At 41.9% G+C, this 21,402-nt stretch overlaps 1 protein-coding gene across 1 annotated transcript in view; it reads right to left on the reverse strand.

Annotated features, from left to right (window-relative positions):
* The window catches only part of hivep2a (HIVEP zinc finger 2a), a 121,787-nt gene that overhangs the window by 65,040 nt on the left and 35,345 nt on the right, over positions 1–21,402 (reverse strand). The window contains exon 3 of the mRNA XM_073492977.1: positions 3–72. The gene's annotated coding sequence lies outside the window, so the exon portion shown is untranslated. The remainder of the gene's footprint in view (positions 1–2; positions 73–21,402) is intronic.

Genomic DNA, 21,402 nt, shown 5'->3' on the forward strand with positions numbered 1-21,402 from the left:
ACCTGTTGGTCTGCACATGCTCAGTTTGGTTTCAGCTGGAGTCCCGACAGAAAGCGTCCTCATGGGGCCATCCTGTGAGAAAAAGACACAGGAGAATGATCATGAGTGTGTGTTCACCAATACTTCAGGACAATAGAGACGTGTGCGCAGCCAAACTTTCATTCAAACGTCATTCAATCTGGAGGAAATTCAAAAGAAGGGATGTTCCCTGATGACTAATTTCCCTGATGTTTAAACTGAGATTTAAATTTAGACTAGCTGACAAGTAAGAGTCAAAAGTGAAAATTGAGCACAATTTGAGTGATTTGAAAACCTTAATCACAGTCCACAAAAACCCAATGGAATTCTAAATGAAGCTGAAATGTGTGGCACTGTGCTGTGCAGTGTTATAAAAAAGTCACACTTGAGTAAAAGTAAAGATATCATGTTAAAAAGTTACTTTGGTAAAAGTAAAAGTCACCCATATGGAAAGTACTTAAGTAACTAGTGACTAAAGTTATCAAATAAATGAATGAATGTAGTGAGTAAAAAGTACAATATGTGTTGAAGTGGATGGACAAAGTAGCAGAACATGGAAATAGTAAAGTTAAAGTACCTCAAAACTGTACTTGAGTAAAGTACTTGAGTAAATTACTAATATTTTCAGTGGGTGAATGCAAGTCTCACAGCAAATAAGTAAATACATCTTAGATGCAACAGTGGACTGTCGCTGTTAACATTAGTGACAGATGCCCATTTTTTGTGGAGCAACATTTGACTAGGAAGAATTTGAAATGTGTTTAATAATGAATGAATAATATTAAGTTGAGCCGACTGGTATTTCTGGTGCCGAGCAGCGAGGGTAGCAACTTTAACCAACTAGTCAACTAATCAAACACATCCCTATTCTAAGTTTACAAAAACAACAGAAATTTGGGGAAAATGTATATAAAATGATGAACAAGACATGTAGAATATTTCCGTTTCGATACAATCGTGCAGGCTTAAAAAACGTATGTATTTTTTAGTATCATGACAACACTACATCACATGGCTTCAAAGAAGGGAAGCTCTCAGAGATTTCAACAAACTTAAACTGAGACAGAAACTGTGTGTTAAGAGGTTAAATATGTGTTCGAGTGCCCCTGTTTGTGTGTGGTTGGGTGCGTGTGTGTGTGTGTGTGTGTGTGTGTGTGTGTGTGAATTTCTGAGGGAATCCGGTCACTATCGCAACAGGAAATAAACAGGATGTGGTAGAGGAAGTGGTCACCGGAGGTGTGAGGCAAAGAGCCCTCCCTCCCTTTTTTTTTTTACTATCACACACACAAACACACACACGCACAGACATTCAGAAACACACTCTAAAGAACCTGTTCAGCTGAAGACATGAGAGCTAGAGGGAGAGAATAATGAGAATAATGAGAAAAAGAGGAGGGAAAGAGTGAAAGAAGAGATGGGGAAGAAAATAATGAATAAATAGTGTGAGAGAGGAGAGGAAAGGATGAGAGGGGTTGGGGGTGGCAGAGGGGGAGGGAGAAAGAAAGAGTGATGGGATGACAGAGCGAGGGAAGAGAAATGGGAGGGAGGAGGAAAACAGAGAGAAGGCAGAAAGGGGGAGCGAAGGTGGGAGGAAGAGGAGAGCATAACGGGGTGAGAGAGAGGGGACAGAGGGGAGGGAAGAGGGGGAGAGCGAGAGAGAAAAGACAGAGGTAAATAATGTGAGAGAGGAAGGGAAATGGGAGAGGTGAGAGGAGGTAAAGAGGGGAAGAAAAAGGGGTGAGAGGAGGAAGGGAGAGAGAAAAGAGGCAAGACAGAAGGGGAGAAAAAGAGAGAGAGAGAGGGAGAGAGGGAGGGACAGGGAGGGAGAGAAGGAGGGAGGAGTGAGATAAAAGGACAGAGGAGAAGAGAGAGAAAGAGGAAAGTTCCTTCAGTTCATCTGACTTGTTGTCTCTCAGCGACATGGTTCAAAATGCGACAGAGAACGGAAACACACATGCATACACACACACACACACACACACACACACACACACACACACACACACACACACACACACACACGGTAAATGCCAGAAACACACAAACATCCACACACACATACCGACAATGTAATGGATGGAAAACATCAAAAAGCACAGTGACCGAGAAGTGGACAATCACATGTGACACACACACACACAACACACTTGTGCGCACACACACACACACACACACACACAGTGGGACGACTGTTTTGAGATCAGATTTTTCCGAGTCGTCCTCCTGCCTCTGGTCTGCCAGGACGAAGGCAGGGAAAAACTATGACACTGTTTTTCTGTTTCATGTCTGTCAAAACACACACACACACACACACACACACACACACACACACACACACACACACACACGCACGCACACACACACACACACACACACACACACACCACACACACACACACACACACACACACACAGATGGCGAGGCTGACTTGTGTGTCTTTCCATCTGTCTGAACGGAGCTTTTCCAAAGAGGAAAATGAAGCTGGATCTTTTTTTTTTTATTGGACTTTTTCAAACAACATGATCACAGTTAATCTACAACGCAGCTCCTCAGCATGTTTTACCCATAATCCTGTTCTGCTGAGTCCAGTGAATGATTCCATGACTCAAAGGGGCTGACATGAAACTGATCAGGTCTGGTTATTGATTAGAATACCATACCAATGTGTTATTTTCCCAGAAACAGAAAGAATGTCTGTTGACCTTTGACACACAAAAAGACAAAGTGTGAGCAGATTTACGTGTTTCATCTTCGTTCCACTTGCTGTCATCATCACATAATTCTAAGTGCGGTATCATAGGCAGCTGGACTTGTTTCAGTTTCTTCAAGACGTTTCACCTCTCATCCAAGAGGCTTCTTCAACATCATCACGTACCCACAAATATGATAATTGGATGAAGGCCCCAGCACACAGGGTGATATCATTTGAGTAATCGGCACTATACAGCAGCTTTAATCAGGTTACCATCATTAGTGTGAATGTAAACATACTTATGGAGTCATAGTGAAGCTGATGTAAGTTATGTGACACCACAGGCTTTAAAGGGAAAGCCCATGAATTATTAGAAACTGCTTACATTTAGTGTAGTGAAGCCTCCCTGTCTACTTGCAACTACTACTGCGACGTTCATGCACTCAGGCGATCTGAAGACGTTAGTCGGAGTCAGCAAGAAAAATCTGGTTCAACGTTTTAAGAAATTAGTTACACAGAGACAAAATGAAAGCAAGTATATGAGGAAAATATTTTTTCATTGTTCCTCTTATCAATGCACCACATTCTTGTTGACAGAGTATCATGGAAAACATGTTTTTAGCTAAACAAAAGCAAGTTCTTGAGGTTCAATAAGTCCAAATTTGTTGAATTTCACCTACAGGGAGTATAAAACCCCTAATTTATGCCCAGAGTGCCTCGCGTTTGCTGCAGGAGCACCCTGATTGCCTCAAGTTGAGAAAACTAACAATTCAGAGCAGAAAAGCACCAGAAAAACCGTCATCGTCGAACTTTCCCAGACACACCCTGAAATAAGTATAATAATAAGCCTTGGACTGACCATCATCCAAGCAAACTCCTGGTGTTTTCTTGTGTCCACCTTACTATTTAGGACAGCCTCTCAGAGCGTGGGCCCTCCACCTGTACAGTCTTTTATGGAGATGTTGTTTATTAACGAGGCGGCTAACTGTCTACTAACTAGGAAGTTAAGTACTTCTAGTGAGCCAAAATAAAAGGTAGAGGTCTGCGAGTTGATTCAGCAGTTGCCTAGCACCAATAAAAAACACAACGTGCTGCTCTTTTTAAAACACTTTATAGGCTCAACAAAAAAGGCAATGCAACCTGCAAAACGCACTCCGTCTAATCCAGCCCTTATTCTATTTCTCACTACTTTCTAACTATTGCAGTCTGTCTGTTGCTCTCAGTTCCAAGCCCATTGGTTCCTACTAAGGATGTACCTAAATCTTCAAAAACTGAATACGTCTTAAAACGCAGCATAAAACAGACCAAACAACTAATCAATTAATCAAAAGATTAACCAACAATGAAAATAACGTTTGCAGCAAATCAGTAGTGCATTTGTTGAGGACTATTTTCAGATCTGTACACAGTTGATGCTCTGGTTAGTATTTGCAAAGTACTATCATTTCAAAAAGCAGAATCTTGTTATTTTTTTAACCTTTACTGTTCCAGGGGAAGACATTGTGCATGATAAACATTCTTCTTTAACATTCATATCTTGTTACTCATGGTCACTACCAAGAAATGGCCGAAACCGGCCAAAGCTTCCCGTCTTCCTGTCAGCTTTGGGGAATTAAAAGACAACTGGAAACTTCTTGCTTGCAAAAAGTAAAAATACTTTTTGATAAATAAGCAAAAGTTCACACAGAGCAACAGACAAACCTCAGAGTGGCTGTAACGGTGGTGCTAAAGGTCACTAAATTGTTGCACCGAGGCTGCTAATGCTCAATAGCATCTAAAAAGCAGCTGCCTCAAAAGATGTGTGAGCTGGATTGGTAACTGGAACCAACAACCACCCTGGTTTTAATCCAACATTTCTCTATCCTTTCTGCAACAATTAAAAAACCATGAACATGCAGCAGGCGATGCATTCATCACATTCAAATAATTTTAATACAGTACTTGTGTTTGTTGAGTGGTGCAGCGAGCGCGGAAAGAATGAAGAAAAGCCGATGAAAGGAAAAACTCGGCAGAGAGAGAGGGGATGACATGCAACAAGGTCACAAGTTGGACTCAGATCCACAACATCTGGAATACATGGCTGCAGGGTGGGAAATTACCACCAGCCAAACTCTGGCAACTTGTGGCTGCGACTGGTGGGCTTGTCTTCTGCTGGACCCAGTTTTGGCAGCTAACCAACCATCATTTGGAGTTTGATTCTGTTCTAAGAAGCATATTCGGGTGCCAAAACGAGGAAGGAAGCAAGTGAAAGGCTGGCAGATGAAAAGCTCCAGTCTCCCAATCTTCCCTGGTGTAGTCTGAAGCGTGTGCTGGCCAGTAAAAGAAAGTCGATGTAAAAAACAACCTTCAAAGACACGTGATTTTGTGAAAGCAATGGATTAAATCAGACTATTCGCATCGCTTCCCTTTAACTTCTTTTCCTACCTTCTTTCCAAACTTGAAAACGGAAAGATCAAGGTAGAGATGAGACACAAGAGGGGCAAAGGAGAAACAAAGAGGTGTGGAATATTCCTTTGTTTATTTTCCACTCAGTGCAGACTGGGAAGTAAAAAGGCCTCCGGGTGAGGAATAATTCGGATTCTATTCTCATCTCTTCCCTATTCTCTTTTTTCCTCTTCTCTTCTCCTCTACAGTGAACTTCCAGCCATCCACTTTTATTTATTTCTGTTCGTGTCCTAGTCCTGCTTCTCATCACCCTATTCTTTCCAGCTGTGTCCCAGTTTTATGATATTAAAACAATCAACCAGCCAGGCAACCGTGCAAACAACCACAAAGCAACCATCTACGAGCAATCCAAAGCAGCTAATGAAACGTCTGATCAGCTGATAGGTCCACGGGGCACTTTCAAAACAAGATTTTTGACTCAGTTATTCCCCAGTTTGACCCAATTCTAAAGCGACCGTGACGTCAACCATTCGTTAGTTGATTCTTGTTTTGAAGGCTCGAGGCTGGCATTCTGGCCGTCTCCTTTTTTGTTTTTTGGAGCCTGGTCATTATATAGAATGCAGGGTTGTGGAACTTCTTCAATATCCAATAAAATCATGTAAAAGCCAATGTTTTGAAAATTTTGTTGAAGCAATTACTCACTTTATTCCTATAACTGAAGAACCAACATATAGAGCAGGACACCTGTCCATTCAATCAACTTAAAATCTGCCATGATTGCAAATATTTGTACATCTGTGTAAACCAAGTTCCTGTTTTTTTACACATCAAACCATTTAACAAGTTGACCAACTCTGACACCAATCCAAACAAACCAAAGCAGCTTTAGGTTCTGAAGAGATTCAGATCAGTGCAAGGTCGAGTCTAGAAAAGCTGGATCTGGGTTTCATGAGCCTGGACAGACCTGCAGACTGGACGCAATTGGACAGACCTACAACTAATCAGAGTAGTGAATAGGTGGCATTTGACAATTCAAATCTGGACAGTCACCGTATCAAACCCGCCCTATATTACATAAACAGCTGTGATTAGCCCGACACTGGGCCAAGTCAGGTGGAAATCTGTCTGAACTTGAGTAGGGACCAGACGTACCTCCCAGAGCAAATTAAACATGAGTTTGGCAAGTTTTTCTGGTTCCCAGGCGAGCCAAACCCTGAAGCAAGCAACAAACTAGCCTATATGTTATGTTATATGTATGTCAGCCAACAAACTAGTCAAACTAGGATTTAAACAACCAATCAACAAGAGAATAAAGTATTTCACTGACATTTAAACTATCATAATCAACCTTCCATCAAAACAAACCGCCAATTGACAGAAAAAAATACCAATCAACACAACTTCATGAGCAATTTTCAATTTAATCCAAAGGAACCAAAATGTTTAACATCTTAAACAACATTGAGAATGTGAAGATGAACCAAACAACCAACCAACAGTCCTGTATTTAAAAAACTTCTACAAGTTTAGGGGTGTACAGTATTGCATTATTTCATTTTGAACATAAAACCATCCATTGCAAATCATTTAAATCTCAATAAACCAATAAATCAAGTATCTAAAACATCCACAAACTTTGAACTTGAATATTGACAAACTCTATATTTTATGGTCATCCTGCACTGTAGAGAAGGAAAGGGGAAGGAAAATGCCCAGTTTTTATTCCACTGTTAAGCTGCTCATTATGGAGCCAGACACCACACACACACACACACACACACACACACACACACACACACACAGACCACAGAGGAATTTCCTAGTTTCATATAAAACTGATAATGGGATGTGTCCCAGCGGGAGTGGAAAATCAGAGGTGACTTACGAGCCTCCACATTCCAACCTCACTCACTCACACACACACACACACACACACACACACACACACACACACACACACACACACACACACACACACACTCGACTCTTTCCTCGATCACACACACTCAAACATACTCACTTTTACACCTCTGGGAAAAGAAAGATGGAGAGACTGAAAAAGTTTGGCCGGGAGAAAAACAGTTAACTCTCTCTAAGTTTCCATGTCGATACAGAGCCGGGCCTCTTTATCGTTTTCTTTCATTTTGACGGAGACGGAAGGAGGCCTTTCCTCAGAAGACAGGAGGGCGTTTTTAAACATGTTGCTGCAATGTGTAATTCAGTTGAGAGTTCAACTGAAATTCGTGAAAAGTAACATCATGGGAAGAGTAAATGAATTGTCTTGATGTAATTTGCTGATTGATTTATGTCAGTCACTTGTTTCTTTTTTGTGAAAATGTACATATTGTTTGTTTTAAGTTGTCTGATTTATGTGATACCTCTTACATCCCTCCATACCGTTGTACACCCTGTGTCACTCCCCAATCCCCACCATGGACCCATCCCTCCCTCACTCTTGATCTGTTATTCCTCCATTACTCTTTATCCCTCCCTTTTAAGTTATGTCATTCCTTCTACACCTACATCTCTGTCCTTCAACATCCCTCCATCCTTTTCTCCACCCTTCAATCAGTCCATCAATATCCCTCAGTCCTTGCTTCCATCTGTATCCCTTTTTTCCTGTCAGCCTCCATCTGTCTGTCCCTCGCTCCCATCATCCCTCCATCATGAAGCTCATTTTGCCAACCGACCAGAGGCTATGATATGCTGCCACTACCTGCTGTGTGTGTGTGTGTGTGTGTGTGTGTGAGAGAGAGAGAGAGAGAGAGAGAGAGAGAGAGAGAGTGTGTGTGTTTGTGTGTATGTGTGTGTGGTCCTGGCAATGTTTGCAGCACAGAAGGTATAAGGGGCTTATACCTGCAGAGAGAGAGAGAGAGAGAGAGAGAGAGAGAGAGAGAGATATGAATGTGGAGTGTGTCGTAAAACTGGACGTCAAGGTGATACAGCCACCTGTCCTGCTTCAGCATGTGTGTTTGTGTTAAGGATACTAAGAGGAAGCTGGGTTGTGTTTGGTAACATGAGTTTTGTGGTTGAGTTACTACACACACACACACACACACACACACACACACACACACACACACACACACACACACACACCCTGAAGAAGAAGCACAAATATAGGTCAGATGCTAGTTGGACAGACAGATGGATGTCAAAGGGAAGGAAGGAATTTACAGAAATCAAGTTCACAAGTAACTTATAACTCTAATCCACTTGTTTTTGTTAGTAAATGATACGTACTGGTCTCAGTCTCTAGTGTAGAAAATCGATTAATTCACTAGAAAACACCTCAATAATACAAGGTGATGTCACATCAGAGACCTTGTAACAGAGGAAACAGCCCAGTCAAAGCATTTTGAGTAGAAAAGTCTGTAACACCAGAGATGGCGATTGTAAGACACATGTCCCACCCCCTCCCCCCAAAAGCCAATCGTTTGCTTTCTCATAGCCAAACTGGGAAACACATCCGCCCATTGTGTTGTTGCACTGATGCCAGCGCAGACGGTCTTCTAATAGGCATGGAAGTGGAGGATAACAAACTAATGCACGGGATTACAAAAAAATGTGAGTTTATTCAAGGATTAGACATTAAACCTGCATTTATTAAAGTGCTCTGCTGGGATGAGCTGACGGCGTCTAACTCACTCTGGAGTGAGTCATATAAAAAGTTGGTGTGAAACCGTGCACATGCGCAGTAGAAGTTAAGACGTTTCTTAAACCTTTTTTTGGAGCAAAGTCACCAAACTTTTCAATTTTAAACAGTGCAATACTGACAAAAAACTAAACTGTTAACATAAAAACGAACACAGACAAGTCATTCAAGTCTCAAGTCAAGTCAAGTAACAAGTCTTTACCAAGTCCAAATCTAGGCAACTTGCAAGTCATAAACACAGTGACACAGTCCACATCTCTGCTGGATTTAAAAGGGTGTGTTCTAGCTAAAATGTGCTGTTAATTGATCTTTAAAGACAAAACGGAAAAAATAAGATGAATAAAAAACAAAGACGTATTCAATTTTGTCTGTGCTAAAAAATACAATTCAGATTTATAACAAACCGGGTCTTGTGTTTGTTGTTCTGGCCATTTTTATCCTCAGGTATTATAATGTTTTACTCACCAAGCTAGTAATGCAGCGGCATCACTTAACGTCCTACAAGGAATTTTTTTAACTGGCTATTTTTCATTGTGGGGTGACGAGTACAAATTGTCAGATGATCAGACAGGTTGTAATTATAACCAAAGTTATTTTGAAGAGAATGAAGGCAAAGTGCAAAATTACTGTTGATACTAAACCTCCATCACAGCCTTGCAGACCGACTTCTGCATTCAAATTCGACCTAATGCACTCGGCATTAGTCGTGTGCACAGTTCAAAGTCCCCACCGGACTTGTTAGTATGTGATTGTGTGATTGTGAAATGTTATCATAAGTGATAGAAAAAGAAAGACAGAATTATGAAATAACAGACCCCAAGTTCAAACTTGATTGTTGATTTTGGAAAAAGTATAACAAGCATGAGTCACAAGCATCCATGTTGCTAACTGCTGTCAGCTAACTCGCATGCTAAGTGCCCCGTCTCCAGTATCATGTTTATTCAAAACAGCCAACAGGCCACTTCCTGTGCAGCAGAGGATTCTTCCTCAGAAGCAGCTGCCAGACAGACTTCACCAAGCAACATCAACACAACATGCACATAAATAAAGGCAAACAGTGTGTGATGTTCACTGAGATGGATTAGCTGTCTCTGCAGGATGATTTTCATACTGTACGCAAATCAATAGGAACCTGTCTGGAAGCAGGAAAAGCACACCAGAGTGCAGCTCTTTGGATGTTAGCTGCAGCCGCTGGTGCTAATCTAGTTTCCCCTTGCTTCAGTTGACTGTTATTTGCTCCTCATGATGCGTAACAGCATCTTTCTGGGAAGCAAGATGTCAGACAAGTCACATCTCCAAAAAAACAAATCCCATTCAAATGAGCAGTGATAATCTGCGCTGAAGTAAAGCGATCAACTGTGGCCTCAGACACACATCGCCTACTCACCCGACTCCACACAGCTTCACACAGCGCCTGCACGCGCGCACACACACACACACACACACACACACACACACACACGTGCACTGCAAAGGCACACGTGCACATACCAGGGCAGAAGCAGCACACTTCACTGTCTGAGAATTTGTGAATGGAAAAATGGTTTAACACACTTGGCGGAGCAGCAAACTTCCTACGCTTCTTTCTGAGAGGACTGGAGGAACTGATTGTCTGTCTGTCTGTCTGTCAGTCTGCTGGAAATGTATTTGTATATGGTCCTCAGTTTGTCTCACTATTTGACTGCATGTCTGTGTGTCGGGCTGCCTTTCTCTGTTTGTCTGCCTGTCTTCCTGTCTGTCTATTTCTATTTGTTTACCTGTCCGTCTGAGCATCAACGTGTCTGTCTGCCTGCTTCTGCTTTTTGTTTGACTCTCTATCTGCCCGCCTGTCTGTCTTCTTGCTTCTCAATCTGTCTGTCTGCCTGACAGCCCGTCTAATGTTTGAGTCTATCTGTCACTTTATTCAACTTTCCTGAACTGTCTGTCAGTCTTTTTCTCTCTGGAAAACAGACAGACAACTGCATCTTTTACCACAATCCAGACAGACTTCAACAAGTATGATGTCTATTAGGGCTGCAACTAAGAATTATTTTCATTATTGGTTAATCTGCCAGTCATTTTCACAATTAATCAAATAATAATTAAGTCTAAAATGTCAGAAGTGCGCATCACAGTTTCCAAAAAACTTCTTGAAATTGCTTTTTTTGTCCCACCAACAGTCCAAAACCCAAAAACAACTGACTAATTGTTGCAGCTCTAAATGTAGGTGTGATGAAAAGAGTCATTTAAGTGGGAAAAGAGGGATGGAAAGATGAATGCATGACTGTGGTAGAGGTGAGGACGAGAGTTGTACTATGGAACAACCTCAGAAGGAAAGAAGAAGAATGACGAGTCACGGGTTGAAGAGTGTTTTTGACTTCTTTACTCCTCTTCTCTTTCTTCTTCTATCATCTTTCCTCATAGTCTTTCCTTCTGCCTCCTCTCTCGGCCTTGTTTCACCTCTTCCATTCATCTCTTCTTTCTTTCTTTTTTTACTATTCTTCCTGTCTGCTATTCTTCCTATCTTGCTATCTCTTTACCTCTTGTTTTGACCTTGTTCTCATCAGAGGTAACAAAAGTCCACACATTCTTTCCTCCAGTAGAAATGTACTCAAAGTATCAAAGTAAAAAGTCTCCCTCTGAAGGACATTTCTAGCAGTCATTTCTGTGCAAAGCTAACTGAAGCTCACGTCATATTAATATAATTCAAAGACTATTCAATTCAAAGGTAGAATCAGAAGGATTTGTCCCAGCTGTTCCTAAACGCACCACAAAGACAATTGATTGTTGAGTCTCATTCCCAGGACGTCAAATAGCCACATTTTGGGTTGGTAAAGTGTCCCGAGCAGCAACAAAGTGAGAAAATAAGAAAATCCAGGCAGAAGGCTGCAGGGTCTCTGCAGATACGAGACACTAACACGCCTTTTCTCCCCATTCCAGTCTCCCTCTCTGTCTGTTTCTGTCTTCTTAGTAAAAGCCTGTTTTGATAGCTTAAATCACAATGGTACTGAAACTGGATCAGGCACATTTCAAAATAAAAGCATTTCCTACGGTCAGAGCCACTCGCTGGACTGACACAGTTTACAGAGAGAGGAGTGGGTAGAAAGAAAGAAGATGAGGAGAAAACATGACAGGAAACAACAGAAAAAGAGAGAGGAAGAAATGATGACAGGAAAGATGAGAGTGTGATAAAAACAAGATGAGGTGAGGAGAGAAAAGAAAGGGGAAGAGGAGGAATAAGAAACAAAAAGACAAAAACACTGAAAAGCAAAACCAGACTTAATGTTGAGACAGTAACTGTAGAGTAAATCAAGATGTAAATAAAAGAAGAAATGGCAAAGAAGAGAGAAAGGAGAGGACTGAGAATCACTGTGAAGGTCAGTGTTATAGTAATCCCACCTCCTTGCTCTGACAGAAAAATGGCTGTATGTTTGTGTGTATATCTGTGTGTGTGTGTGTGTTACTAGAGTAACTTGTTATACAAGGGAGGTCCCAACACACACACAAACACACGCATGCACACACACACACGCACGCACACACACACACAAAGTTCAACCTGTTTTCTTGTAAATCACTATTCTTAAGGTTTAAGACGACCAACACCCTCTGCGTGTGTGTTTGTGTGTGTGTTTAAGTGTGTGTGTGTGTGTTGCGGTGGCACCCCTCAGTTAATGGAGGGAACTGACACCACTGTGTGAGACAGTCAGCTGTCCAGTGTGTGTGTGTGTGTCCATTAACAACAGCACCCTGGGAGAGAGGAGAGGGTGATGAGAGACGAGGATTTCAGTAGATAGATAGATAGATAGATAGATAGATGATCAGGAGGGAGAGAGACATTGGAGAAGAGTGAAACAACAGAGAGAGAGAGAAAGAGAGAGAGGAAGGAAAAGCTAATTTCTCATGAAGTAGCCTATGTCACACACACATGCACGATTACCACACACTGTCATTCACGGCTGCTGCATTGCCACGACAACGGCGGACGAGGACATCCCCCCTGCTTGGTTGCAACACACACATACACACACACACACATGGACACACACGCACACACACACCAAAAGAAGCATCACAAAGAAAAAGAAGAGAAAAACTCCACACACAAGTAAAGATAGATAGGTAGATAGATAGGCAGGTAGATAGATAGATAGATAGATAGATAGATAGATAGATAGATAGATAGATAGATAGATAGATAGACTATGAACCAACCTGGCCGGCTCTCCCTCTCTTTCACCGAAAGCATTCCTCTGTGTTCACACTACCTCCTTCCATCGCCACGGTAACAGACACACCGACCCTCTCACACACACTTTCTCTCTCTCTCTCTCTCTCTCTCTCTCTCTCTGTGTCACACACACACACATGCACTCAAGTTTAAACTCCCATTATGTCCAGTTTCATCCATCCATCCGCTCCTCTGCCTGTACGTCCGTCCGTCACCCTGTGTGTTTACATCTGAGTGTGCTCACTCGTTCACTGGGCAGGCATGTGTGTGTGTGTGTGTGTGTGTGTGAAGGTGTGTGTGTGTCTGTGTGTGTGTGAGTGTGTGTGTATGTGTGTGTGTGTACAGCAGAGTGGGAGCCCTAGAGAAACACTCCTCTTGCCACAGGAGTAAAGCCCAGGCGTGACGCAGAGCCAGAAATAGATGGAGGGGCCGCGGCTGGGGGGGAGGCGCCGGGCCGACACACAACGGCACTTTTGCAAGGACGAGCATGCAAACACATACACTTTAACTGTTTGTATATATACACTGTAAATACTGTGTGTGCCCCAAAAATATAAGATGAATACTTTAATACACACATGCACTAAGATTTTGTAAACATAAATACAGAAAAGAGAGTCAATGTACACATATATGTATTTCATGTATGTACAGTATTTTACACTAGAGCGGCAACAATTATTAAATTGATCAATAAGTTGTCAACTATTACATTAAGCGTCAACTATTTTGATGATCAATTAATCAGTTTGAGGGATTTTTTAAGAAAAAAAGTTCAAATTCTCTGATTCCAGCTTCTTAAACTTGAATATTTTCACTTTGTTTATGTTTCAGAACCAACATCAGTTTGTATTATTGTACAATAAGACTATTCATACAAGTGCAACATGATAAAAAGCCCTTTTTGTAACACTCACTCATGACATTTTTATGTTTATAATGATTTGACACTTGACACACTAATCAATGTCATATTAAAAAAATCCTCATACTTATTAAAATAAGTCAAAGTAACATCAGTCTAAAACTGATTCAAGCTGCAACATTTACACACTTAGTTGTCAACTATTAATTACTCCCCAACTATATTGATAATTGATTAATTGGCTTAAATAATATACCGTCACAGGAGCCCAGGACATAGGACAGGCTCTGGGCCAGAACAGGGCCAGCTACAGTCATGCAGTTGGCTGAATTCAGGGCAATGTCAAGAGCATCTGTGCTCTGGCTACCAGATCTGGACCACCTGTGGCCCATAAGTCATTACTGCATGTGGGTGAGTATATGTAGCTGTGTGGCCCGTCACTGGGACAGGCGTCGTCATACCTGGCAACCCAACCCAGAGGCAGAGGCGAGGGTGTGCAAACAGCCCTGTCTGATGTGTGTCACTCATCCCTGCACTCGCTCCAGCCCTCCACTCCTAAGTTAAAGTGATAGTTTGGGTCTTTTGCTGTGGGGTTTTATGAGGTACTTATTCCCTAGTCAGTGTATTACCTGCAGCAGAGTAGCGCTGGCAGAAAGACCAGGCCTTGTGTGCGAGACCTTCCTCTTTGTTGACATTTGCCTCCTGTCTCACTTGCTTGCCCTCTTGCCACCCCTAAAACTCTCCTTATTTTTCACAGGCTAATGTTGGCAGGTACGATTATACAGGTATGACCTGCAAGGTTCCCACACATTTTTAAAAATCAAATTGTTTGTCTTCTCAAGGTCTGATTCCCTCAAATTTACAGTTCCAACACGGCAGAGTTTGAATCCGGGATCAAGGTTAATTAATGTTACAACACCCCTGATTTTTCTGTCAGCTTGCTGACAAAATAAAGTCATTTAAAAATTTGCTACTTTGGCTCTGATACAGCATCCTCTCACAATGTCCCGCCCACAAGATTTAGATTCAGATTTCGGTCCCAAATATCGGTTTTTCAGTCCCCTTGATTTCTAATAATCGGTATCGGCCCTGAGAAAGCCTTGTCGGTCGACCCCTACAGAAAAAAACATTCAAGGCCTTGATTTTTCACCAAATTTCAAAACTTTAAGGATTTCATGGATCTGAGGAACCCTGGATATGAAACCACACACACACATGCAACCATTAATACACACATTAATGCAGCACATATAATACACATACAGAAACAGACCCATTAATTATAAAAACACACATTTACGCATTCACATATGCAAACACACAATCACAATAAACACACACTACACTTAATGTTCAGTTTCATTACCATTTCAGTGTATGTGTGTGTGTGTGTGTGTGTGTGTCACTGACACTGAGGCCTGTCCTGTTGTGCAGTGAGAATACTAAACATCACTGCATTTCATATTCACTTCATATGAATCATATATTCAACCTCGGGTCAGTGTTGTACCTACTGTGTGTGTGTATATGTACTCTGTATGTGTGTGTGTGTGTGTGTGTGTGTGTTTGTGTGTGTGTGACACAATGCTGTATATTTGCAGACCTCAGCACTCTGCAGCTGCACCTGGTTTAACACTGATGTATATACTATGTATTATGTATTGCCACACACACACACACACAACACGGATGAATTATGCACATGTGCAGACTGCGGTCTATAAATACACATTCTATTGTTTCATTTCACATGATACACTAACTGCCTTTGTTTTCAAATACTTTACATTATTATTTAATTAACTAGTAAACAATTAATGGTTCAGAGACAACATCTGGACACACACACACATGTTCTAACTGGGCCAGATAGATGTCTGTCCTCTCCTCTGCATTAACTGCACATTAATAATTCAACACTGTATTGTTGACTATAAGCTATCACACAGGCTCCTAAACGTCCACACACACACACACACACACACACACACACACACACACACACACACACACACACACACACATAAAACACACACACGCAGTGGTTATGAAACAGCTGTTGAGTCGAGGGCTCTGTATGTATCTGAGCCGTCAGAGCGCAGCTTACATAAATACTTGATCATATCTGGATTGCTCTCAGTCTGAAAATATATAATCCTCCTTGTTAGGATCACTCACCACGAGGATGGAGCGAGGGAGAAAGAAGAGAGGAAACAGAAAAGGAAAGGAAAGAAAAGGAAGGAGGGATGAAGGGATGAAGAGACAGGAACAAAGCCTGCAGAACAAATTTTAACAGGATGGTGTGATTAGAGAAACGTTCAACTACAGCTCCCATAAGGATCCACAGGACATCCCTCTGCAGCTTATGCTGTGATGTCATGCTGCGTTCGAGTCATGCCGGGAAAATGGGAATAATTGGAAAACATCTTGTTGATAAAACTTGGGAACATTCATGCATTATTCCAACATGGTCAGCCCCATTAATCAACCATAGAAATGTAGCTGAAATGATCTATTTTTACCTTGTTATCATTCCTGGAAGCAATACAGCATCTAAATCATCTGGATTTAATCCAATTTCATCAAGATCATAAACTCATCATATCTTGCACAAGAGCGCTCGTGTGCTCATTATTTCCCCTCTCCGCTGCTCTTACATAAGATTTCTAAGACCGTAGTTCTCAAACTTTTCGAGAAGAGTTCACGACCACACTGACCACCAGTCCAACACTGGACTTTCTAGACTTTTAACTCACAACATCCTGAAAGTACCAAAATGAAAAGAAGAGTTTTTTTGAGGCAAATGATATCATTGGTACAGGCCATGTAATGTAAAAATGAATCTCCAGACTAAAACCAACCAGTCTGCTGACCCCTGGAAATCTAGTTGTGACACCCTTGGGAGACCCAACCCCAGGTTGAAAACCTGATATGATGATATGATGTGATCGGCCCAAAACCGTTGTGGAATGCAAAGAAACTATTCATTGTTGAGATTCTTTAGAAAATATGTTGTTTGCCTGATGCTAGTGATACATCCTGAGAAGGAGACATTATAGTCTCTTCATTTTACATCATTCATTTAGGCCAAAGGATCCAAAGGATACTAGAAGACAACACCCACTGCCACAATGGTCCATCTTCAGCTTCAGAGTTCATAAAATCCTTAATTTAAACACTGGGTGTCCTGCTCTACAGGAAGTGATGTGTTGTATGCTTCAGGTTTGTTTTCGAGTAAACAGAGGAAGAGAAACTAGCCAGTCAGTTAACAACAAAAACACCACAGGTCTAACTTCACTGTTTCATTGACACAGTGAAACACGCCTGCGGCTCTTAGCAGTGAGGAACTACTGAATCGTGACCTTAAACTACATTAAAGAGAGTAAAAAAAGAGGAAACCAATGGACGCATAGTGTTCATGGAACGGATGATTTGAGGTTAAGCTGGAGGACGATGAGTGTGGCGTGATTTGGATCCCGTAATCAAACCGATGAATGGAGGCCGTTTGTCTTTTGTAGCCGTTACAAGACCCTACTCGCTCTTCTTCTTCTTTGTTAATGGGGAATATTAATTTCCTGTATTCCATCTTTACTGCATTAATATTTGATGATTAAATATGGCTAGAAGCGTCTCATCCTCGTCCCCAGCCGGGCTCTGTCTCTGTCTTTGTCTCCCTGCCGTTTTATTTTCTGTCGTCCGAAAAGGTTTTTATTTCTGTCTCCCTTTGTCTCGGCACTGTGCTTCAGTCTCTCTTTTACTTTTGTGTGTTTTATTTTATCAATCACTCCTCCTCTACCCTCAAAAATGCTTCACTCCTTTCCTTTTGTTTTCCTAATATTCCTTTTCAATATTTCAATCACTCTACATCTGCTTCCCTCTTCAAATGTCCTTGTTCTTTTCTTACTGGTACTTGCATAGTAATGAAATTGAAGTACGTATTTTAACAGAAACTATGGTCAAGCATCTTGTTTTCTGGTAGCATGTAGTTGGTAGCAAACCAAGCCCCCAGGAAGACACAACCCCTGTGAAATGACTTGTCTCACTATCAGAATTTGAGCTATTCGGAACGTTTAAGCGCTGCACAATGAAATAATTTTATCCCTATTCAAGTTAGCCTGCCGCTTAACAGGAAGTTATCTGTCTTGGCCAAAAGAAGTCTCTTTGGGCCGCAGAAGGTAATTCTATACCCGGGAAGTCAATCATTTTTGGTTTCATGCGCCACTGAGCAGCTTTCACAGGAATCAACAAGGCTCTAATGCTGTATCCAGCTTTTAATCATTAAATCCATGGCCGAAACTCAAGGCTACAAAACGGTAGCCTCCAAACCAATGTGTGACGTCGACGTGGGTTTACACTTGCCCCGGTGCAGAGGGTGGTGGTAATGCAACCAAAGCTGTTCGGTGGATGCAAAAGCTGCCACGAGAAGAATGACATTTGCACTTTAACGTTAGCTAGCAAACAATGATCCATAAAGGATCACAAACGCATGGATGAATGGCTTTTATGGACTACAAGTGAGGCAAACAGATCAATAAATGGTTGCACTGACCTGGCATCAGATAAGCGCGCCTTCTGGATGACTGCTTTTCTTTCTGTGGTTTATATTTAATCGACAGAGCAACTAGACTAGCTTCTGTTAAATTTCAGCTGCTGTTATCACAATGCACAGATGGAGTTAGTGGATATTTCCACAGACTGATGTAGTTACACATGAGTGGTAAAGATTATGTTTGCATCTTGGAGAGACGAGTGCACACCCGTAAAACATCTGGCTAGAATGTGCCTCAAACCACCTTCAGAGGAGCTTTGGGCAACTCAGTTTTAATCCATCTTGAAGGCTTCTTGGATGCGTTTATATGTCACTTTTCCTCCTTTAAAGAGGGTCTTAATCTTCTGAAAGGTCACCATTGCTTTGTTCCTGTGTTTTTTTAATGCCAAAGTTGTTCAGTATGAACTACAAGAAGACAAGAAGTCCTCCACTGAGCCTCAGTTGTCCAGTCCTCCACCCGCTTCTCTTCTGTTTTGTCTCTGTTTCCTTATCTTTACACACCAATCAAGACTAAAATCTTCCTTATTGTAAAATAGCAATTCACTGGTTAACTGACAAGCACACACAGGCACTCAAACACACATTAATGTACACACACGTACACGTACCTGCATGCAAACAACTGAGAATGAGAATGCCTGCAGGTGCCCACATGTGGAGTGTTACACACACACACACACACTTAAATTCAAACATAAAATGCATGGGCACACACAACTGTGAGCGCCTGCGAGCTTACCCATAAAATAATGTGCACACACACACACACACTCACACACACACCTCCATGGACAACAGAGAGCAGCCAGTAGCTTTGGAAGTGGAGCAGAGAAAATGCGAGGGCTGTTCTTTCCACATGCCGAGTTTCCCTGCAGCAAAGCACCATGGGAAACACGGCGTTGTCCTGAAAAGAGGTCTTTCTGTATGTACGGGGACCTCGGCGAAATCTTGAGCTGATTAGGCGGTGTCTGACTTTGACAGCATCTATAAAATGACGTCTTTTTCGCTGCGTTTGACATTTATCTGGCCAATATTGTGATTTCAATTGCATTTATATTCCAGAAGTTAAAGTCTGGGCCTTTATTGATGTAGACAACTCATCATTTTCCAACTACTTCACTCTGTTTTGATGCTTTGGGATGTTTTTTTTTTTTTTTTTTTCAAAACGTTGTGCCTATAAAGCTTCATTGAATTAAACTGAGAGCTAGAAAGACAGAGGGACCACTTTAGCCTCTAAGCCACAGGGGGACCCAGTTGAGTGTTATGCAACCGAGCCCTGCCAACACACACACACACACACACACGCACACACACATACACACGCATAGGCCAGCTGTCCTTAATTCCAGCAGTGAAAACTATCTCTGTCTATTTGTCTATCTCTGCTTCCCTGTCTTCTTCCTCTCTCTTCTGTTATCTCTCAATCAGCCTCGATCTGTCATTATGTCAACCCCTCCACTCCACATGGCCAAAACTATGTGGACACCCCTGCCTTGTTTTTCATGCTTTGAGCTCGGCACCTTAGTTACAATGACAGGAAGTATTAATGCTCCAGCACTGAATGATATTTTAGAGAACATTTCCAGTTCCTGTTTCAAAATGATGGTCCCCCACATGGAGAAATGGTTTTGCAGACCGACGACCTCAACTCCATCTAAAACCTTTGTGATGAACTGGATCCTTGCAGACAGATGCAACATCTGGACCCTTAAGGCTGTTACAGCAGCACACTAAAGCAACATTTTGCAACTATATTACCTTAAATAACAGCTTCAAAATCATTTGAATGTCACATTAACTTGTAATAGAGTGAATGGTGATTCAGTGTTAGCCACTCCGTCGTCACTCATGTCGCTTGTTTCTACGCTATGTAACTTCGGTTAGTAGGTAGGATCACAGTGAGTTGCGCTTCGTGGCAGCACATCACATATAGCACTACTAATTCCACCACTCTCCCCTCCACCTCCAGGTGTGAAAGTCCAGTTATAAATCTAATGTGAATGTGATGCGTTTTCTAAAAATGGCAATATGGAACGTAACCTATGACACGTTAAAAAACTTGGCCGTATCTCTGGTTTGCAGAAACGCAACTGCTAACAATATGACTAGGCTGATTTGGTGAAACTGGATCATATTTTATGGAGAAAGTGTCTTCTTTCAGGACATTTCAACAGAGGTTTAGACACTGTTATGACATGTCAAGTTTTGTTTGCAGTTAGCACTTAACGTTATATCTGACAGATTATTACAGAAACCTGGGATTTGTAATCACGACAGTTGTGCTGCACTCAAGGGGGCGCCAAGTTGCAGATTTACTTCATAATGTTGCTTCAATGCTCATGGTTCCAGTATGAGATCTCATAAGGGTGTAATGTTTGGGTGTCCACATACTTTTGGCCACTCTTTCTCTTCTCGTCTTTTTATCCCTCTCCCATCACTTCACACTCTCGCTCTCTATCTCACCGTGTCACTCCGCAGGGTTTCATGTTGCTCGTGGCACCTGTCGCCCCCTGGGGGTGGTACAATCCACACACACACACACACACACTCAAATACACACACACAAACGCACGCGCTCGACTCGACCTACTTGAAAAGGCTGTGTTCATTAATAGAAGTCTTGCAGTTTGTATAGGGGGGTTCCCACTCACTAACCCATAGCAAGGGTGACACACACACAAACGTGCACACACGCACACACACACACACACACACACACACACACACACACACACACACACACACACACACACACACACACATACGTATGCCAGCAACCTTCCCAGCAGGCTGAGTGAAGAACAAGTACAAACCCTCGAATTCACCCTCATTAAAGAGACTGCTGCTGTAAGCACACTCATACACACACACACACACACACACACAATCACAGCAGTGGCCAGCTGCTCAGGTACAGCTGACCACAGCGGCTGACGTCAGCTTTTAAAGGTTACCATAAACTTGATTACTGATTACAAAAATCACAGCGTTGACCCCAAACTTCGCTTCATTAAAGTTAACGAGTCG

This window comes from Pagrus major, chromosome 22 (genome assembly GCF_040436345.1).
Source record: "Pagrus major chromosome 22, Pma_NU_1.0".
NCBI classification, from domain to species: Eukaryota; Metazoa; Chordata; class Actinopteri; order Spariformes; family Sparidae; genus Pagrus; species Pagrus major.